This window comes from Asparagus officinalis, chromosome 7 (genome assembly GCF_001876935.1).
Source record: "Asparagus officinalis chromosome 7, Aspof.V1, whole genome shotgun sequence".
Classification (NCBI taxonomy): Eukaryota; Viridiplantae; Streptophyta; class Magnoliopsida; order Asparagales; family Asparagaceae; genus Asparagus; species Asparagus officinalis.
In genome coordinates, this window is record NC_033800.1 from 86,861,225 (window position 1) to 86,867,984 (window position 6,760).

The window sequence follows — 6,760 nt, forward strand, 5'->3', positions numbered from 1 at the left end:
ATCCATTCATTCGTTGGCGGCTTGGAGGAGCTGCCATTTGCTTGATGACTTCGGTTTAGAACTCTTGACGAGCGTAAAGAACTCTTGACGAGTTGAAAACTCTGATAAGAGTTGTTGAAAACCGAATATCTGGTTTGAGGTGATTAATTTGGGTTGCAAACTTAATCACGAACTCTTAAATGAGTTTCAAAACTCAGAGCGAGTTGAAACTCTGTAAAAGAGTTGTTGGAACAGAAGATTCGGTTAATTGCCAAGTGGATGATGCCCTTGATGAAAGGATCCTTTGGGATTTGATTAACTGATCGTTGATCAGTTCCTTGATCTTCAAAAGATCTCCTCCTTCGTGTTGTTGAACTGCTGAGATTTGTTGACCTTGGGCGGTTTTGATGCCAGCTCACCTCAACCCTATGCGGTTTTGCTGTTAAAAGCCGATCAACCGATCCCACCCCTTACTCGGTTGAGTAAGTCGGTTATTTATAGGGGGTTAGTGATGTAACCAACCCCTAAATCTGTGGTCGCCAGATTGTTCGCGGGGAAAGTCATTTTCATTGACGTCATTGTTTTCTTAAGCAACAGTTTATCGTTTACAAAAGATCTGGTCTTTTTATAAGATTCGGTTACAACAAAATCAAAGAAAGAAAAAAAAGATTACAACTTTCCTTTAGTACAAATCGTAAGATCCTGATGTAGGCATATAAAATTTCTTATAGGTCCCTTAGCACAGTTCGGCATAAACCGACGAACCAACGAGGCGACGAGATCGACGAATCGCACGCAAGCGACGGAATGCACCCATACGCGTTCAGAATCAAGCCAAGTGTCAAAGAATCAACGAGTCATCCAACCGGGAACAGACTCGGACGAATCACAATCGAATCAAGATCAGTTTCGGACTCGAACTCAGAAGTGGATTTACTGCCAAATCAGGAATCAGACTTACTGCCAAATCAGATCAACCAAATCACGGACAGAACCGGAAAACGAACACAAAAAACTCGGAAAACCCACCACCTAGAGGGGCTCGGCCGAAACCGAGCCACCTTCAGGTGGCTCGGCCCAAGCCGAGCCACCTCAAGGTGGCTCGGCAAAGGCCGAGCCACCTCAGGGTGGCTCGGCCCAGAGCCGAGCCACCCTGAGGTGGCCGGCCCAGATCTGTGCCTAGGCACAGATCTGGGTGCCTATAAATAGGCCAAGTGGTATTCATTTTGAGAGTGTTGGAATTTCAAGAGCCAAAACTCTGCCGGATTGAAGAGTGAACTCAGAGCTTTGAAGACTTGAAGACTTGCACGTACAGATCTGATCCTCGGCGAGCACCTACGTCAGAAAAGGCAGGATTTCGAGAGGAGGCAAAGAACAGATCTGAGATCTACACGATATCACACTCCGGATCTAAGCTTGGTCTTAGATCCCGAGATCTGAGCGATTATTCCCTTGGTGGACTAATCCCTCCCGGCTATTATTCCCTTCGTGGAATAATACCCGTATAATCGTGTAGATCCGACCGGATCTAGATCGCGCGGTGGTCCACGGATTAACCCCGGCGTCGGCAAAGAACCCACAAAAGCGAGAGACCGCAAAACAGGATCTCGCGATTCGTTCGACAAATAAGGAAAGTTGTAATTTTTCTTTTTTTCTTTGATTTAATTGTAACCGGATCTAAAAAAGACCGGATCTTTTGTAACCCAAGATGACAATTATTTCAATGAAGAAGAAAACCATTTTCCCCGCGAACACCCCTAGCCCCAAAGTTGAGAATTTTGAGAGCTTTGTGAAGCAAATATCGACACGAGGGCGAGATCATCAATGTGTAGCAAGGGGAAAACAGCTTGGTTGTACTTTTTTTTGGTTGCTGGTTATTTCAGAGGCTTAGAATAATATCTAAGGCAAGATTATCTTCACCCAAACCCTTCCCCATACTTAAATAACTAGTTAGATGTTTAATATGATGTTGAATATGTGTTTTCATGCTTGAATCTTAACATGATGTGATAAAATTTAAATTTTTGTTGTTAAAACATAAACCAATACTAGATTAGTAATTTTTTGATTGTTGTTTATGATAGTATCATGATCATGATCATTAGGGTTTTTCATGATTTCATTTATATATGAGAAATTTAAGTGATATACTAAATAAATATTTTCTGCAGAAAACTACAGCAATTGTATCATGTTTAACTGAAATTTAGAAATAGAAAATAAACTCTAAATTTAACCAAACCAATGCCAAATGAAATATATATGTATCTAGTTTCTAAAACAGAAGACAAATCTTAAAAATCATTTGTATAGAGATATATGTATCTAGTTTCTAAAACAGAAGACAAATCTTAAAAATCATTTGTATAGAGAAAGATATGATCTTTTTACTAACAACATGTCCTGTAGAAAAACGGCTGCACATATATAATGTTTAACTAGAGATTTAGGATAACAAATAAACTCCAAACTAAACCAAACTTATGTCATATGAAATATGTGTGAATCTAGATTTCAAAACAGAAAACCATTTGTAAAAATAGTTTTTCTAGAGAAAGATATGCTTGTTTTACTAACAGATGTCACGTCTGTTTTTCCTGCTCGTTTTGTGGAGCTGTGTTGCGCCGTTTTGAGGTGCGTTCGCGGAGTTTTGAGCCGCTTGATGTTATACGTATAGTCATGAATATATTATGTTATACATTTAAGAATCCCAAAGGGATTATGATAAATTTTGATTTGATCATATTTGAATTAGATATAGTTCATATACATGTTGGATGTCGTTGATGAGAACAGCTTAGTACTATATGGGATAGTACGTCGACACACCAGATATACACGGTTTATACATGAGGTAACTATCATTGATGAGCATAGCTCAATATTATATGGGATAGTGCATCGACATGCCAGATGTACAAAGATTTATATGAGGTGGATATCGTTGATGAGCTCAGTTCAGTACTACATGAGGTAGTGCGTCGATATTCCACATGTACAGGCCATTGAGTTGGATTTTAGGAGGCTTGATCTAGCCGTCCGTCCCGTACTAGGGTGTGATGAGGCTCGTGAGCCGTATTTCTAGGATGCCTATTTGGTAGTCCGTCCCGCACTCATGTTATGCACTGAGATCGCGATGAGACTAATGAGCCGTGTACACAGTTCAAGTATAGGGTAGTCCGTCGCACTGAGACAATTACTTGATAGCCTAAGTATGACAGATGCCGATTATAAATAAGGGTAGTCCGTCGCACTGAGACAATTACTTGATAGCCTAAGTATGACAGATGCCGATTATAAATACGATCTATCAGTGAACTATATAACTGAGATACGTTACTTTTGAAAGTATACAAAATTACGTGTTGGTATTTTATTCTATCTCTCTAGTGATTGTGGAAGATATTATAAATACGATGTGTTGATATCTTATTTCTTTTACTATTTTTTTTCTTAGTTGGGATCAATGATTAGAGATTCACAATTTGAGACTTATGGTATATACTATAGGCATATAAAATTGCTTATAGGTCCCTTAGCACAGCTCGGCACAAACCGACAGACCAACGAGGCGACGAGATCGACGAATCGCACGCAAGCAACGGAATGCATCCATTCGCGTGCGGAATCAAGCCAACGATTCAGGGAGTCAACGAGTCATTCAACCATAGAATGGATTCGAACTCAAGTGCCAAGGCGGATTTACTACCAAATCAGGATCCGGACACCAAATCAGAGTCCAGATCAACAGTAAAGCTCGGGTAAACCGATAAACCGTGAAACCGGATGACGGACGACGCGGCGAACAATCTGGCGACCACAGTGGGAGCCAACGATCTCGTTGCCGAGATCGTCACGTCGCAGCCGCGGATCTCAATCCCGGTCGTGGAGGAGGTCGATGAGAAGGTTGGAAATTTTGGAGAGAGGCGAAGCCCTGCTGGATTGGAGACTCGGAACTTAAAAAAGATTGAAACTTTGGGACTTCGGGGACTCACTCCTTCAGATCTGGTGCTCGGCGATCATCAACGTCAAATAAGGCAGGTGTTCGAGAGGATCAGATCTCAGATCTACGCAGGCATACTCCGGATCTAAGCTTGGTCTTAGATCCCGAGACTTGGACGATTGTTTCCTTGGTGAAACAATCCTCCCCGGCTATTATTTCCTTGGTGAAATAATACCCGTTGTACTGCGTAGATCCGACCGGATCTAGATCGCGCGGTGGTCCACGGCAAACAACCCCGGCGCAGGCAAAGAACCCACAAAGCGAGCGACCGCAAAACAGGAGCTCGCGATTCGTTCGACACAAAAGGAGAAAAGTTGTAATCTTTGTTTATTTTTATTTGATTTTCGTTGTAACCGGATCTTATAAAAAGACCGGATCTTTTGTAACTCAAAAAGTTGTAACTCAAGATGACAATGGAATCAATAACAAAGAAAGACACGAATTTTCCAGCGAACAATCTGGCGACCACAGTGGGAGCCACCGATCTCGCTGCCGAGATCGGAGCGTCGCAGCCGCGGATCTTGATCCCAGTCGTGGAGGAGGTCGAATACGAGTTCGATCAGACCAAGTTCGAGGAATACCTTTCATCCTCGTCTAGATCAACCTCCCCCCGCAAGTCCAAGAAGTCCAAGTTCTCTTCCAACAGAAAGGTGCGTTGGTACGAAGAAGTTGAAGCTACCAACGACGACCTCATCTCGATTGACGCCAAAGTTGCGTCAGATGAGGCTCCACCAATCTCCAACCAGATCAAGCTGGTTCCAACCAATTCCTCCGTCACCAAAGGAGCGGTGACTCTCTCAAAGAGAGCCCGCCAAAGGCAACGCCAACGCTTGGCCAAACAATTCGCCAAAGCGATGGAGTCCACCGACGGAGTCCGCTACAACGCGGGTCTGAAGAACAAGAGAGGCAAACAGCCTCAACAACAGATGAACGGCGCCTCTTCCAAGCCGCCAACAATGGAATGGGTCCGTGTCAAACGGAATCGTTCGACGCTGGAAGAACGCATCCGCAAACGCCGCGCACTATCAGCGCAGGCACGGGCTCAAGCCGAAGAAGCCCGTAGAAAGTTGCAGAAAGAAGTGGCCAAGAAGCCGCCACCAACTCGCAAAGTTTGGAGGCCAAAGTCTGAAGCGGCAATTCAGGCTAAGGAGCAACCTTTGCAGCCTCCAACCAAAATTCAACCTCCGGCGAACCCAGCTAAGTCGCCGAGAATTCCCATAGCTACTCCGGGAGATCATGCAGAATCCTCCCGAAGAAGAAAGCCAGTCTTGGAGCGCCTCGGTCCAATTCCCGATGAGCGAAGCAAAGCTCCGATCCAAGAACGTTTGGGCCCACTAAGAAAACCCCGAACGAATCAACACGCTGGGGGTCACCGCTACCTCCAACATGACAAGGAGCTCAAGGCAACTGCGCGCGCTAATTTGCGCATTGAGGTCCAAGAGCCCGCTGAGAATTCACGCCCAAAAAGGCATGTCTCAAGGCGCGTGACTCTTGAAAGTCCAAGGAAGGCAATTCGCCCTCAGATGGAAACATTATCATCTGATAGTGATAATGTTATACCTGAGAAGTCGTGCCCACACACGATAGGTTACTCCGACTGTCAAAATGACGAGTTGTACTATCGTGCTGGGGGTACGAACAGAACCAGAAAGAGGAGTCCCCGAGAACAGGAAACTCAGTGCCCTTGTTCAAAGCTCATTCGGGCGGTACTGTCTCAATGCAACTGCATCAAGGTAGTCCCCGAGAGAATTTCAGTGTTCGAAAGGCTCGGCACCGAAACGCCAAAACCAAGGTATAGGCGTTTCCGGCAAAGAAGAACGGTGGTTAAAGACGGAGAATTTCCGAGGGTCACCGCCAACATGACCAGCAAAGAGACATCGACACAGATTGATCTCAAATCGTTTCTGGAAGCGTCCCGGCGTGTAACCCGTCTGCAGTCCGGAGCCATCGCACGAGGAACTTATGGTAGGGTTCGGACAAGATTGCCTTCGGAAGATGAAGAATCGGATTCCTGCTCTGCTGTCGCATCGGACAATACAGTGTCCAGCGAAGGACAACCCCGCGAGTCATTTATGATAAGCGCGGAAGAAATGGCCAAGATGCTTGAAGACGCTTTGGCTAAGCAGAAAGAAAGTTTCAAATTCGAGATGGAGATGGCCATGCAGCAGATGAGAGAGATGCATGAGCAGCAAATCCATGCATTCAGGAACCAGCAAAGTGAATCGAACCGCCGTAACCAGATTATTCAGGAAAAGGAGCACGCAGATAGGGATGAAGCTCACAATGCCAATAACCCTCCTGTCAATACAGGGGGTGGTAACGAGGATGCCAACGAAGATACAAGTGAAGACTTGAAGATCAAAGATCTCGAGAGCAAAATCAACACATTGATCTCCGCTCAAGAGACGAAGAAAACAGGCATTCCCTGTCCATACCCACGAGAATGGGAATCGATCCCCTATCCGGCGAAGTTCAGTTTAATCAACTTCACGCCGTTCGATGGGAAGGGTTCCCCCACTCAGCATTTGATTTATTTCAAATCGCACCTGGGTATTATTTCCGGCAATGAGCCTCTGATGGTGCGGTCATTCGTCGGCACTCTTCGCGGAGCCGCCTTCGATTGGTACCGCCGCCTCAAGCCAGGAAACGTGAACAGCTGGGATGACATGGAGACCAAGTTCCTGGCCAACTTCTTCGACGACGACACCGAGATATCTATCGGATCATTGCTCGATGAGAAGCAGAAGGACGGGGAGTTAGTCGACACCTTCGTCAAAA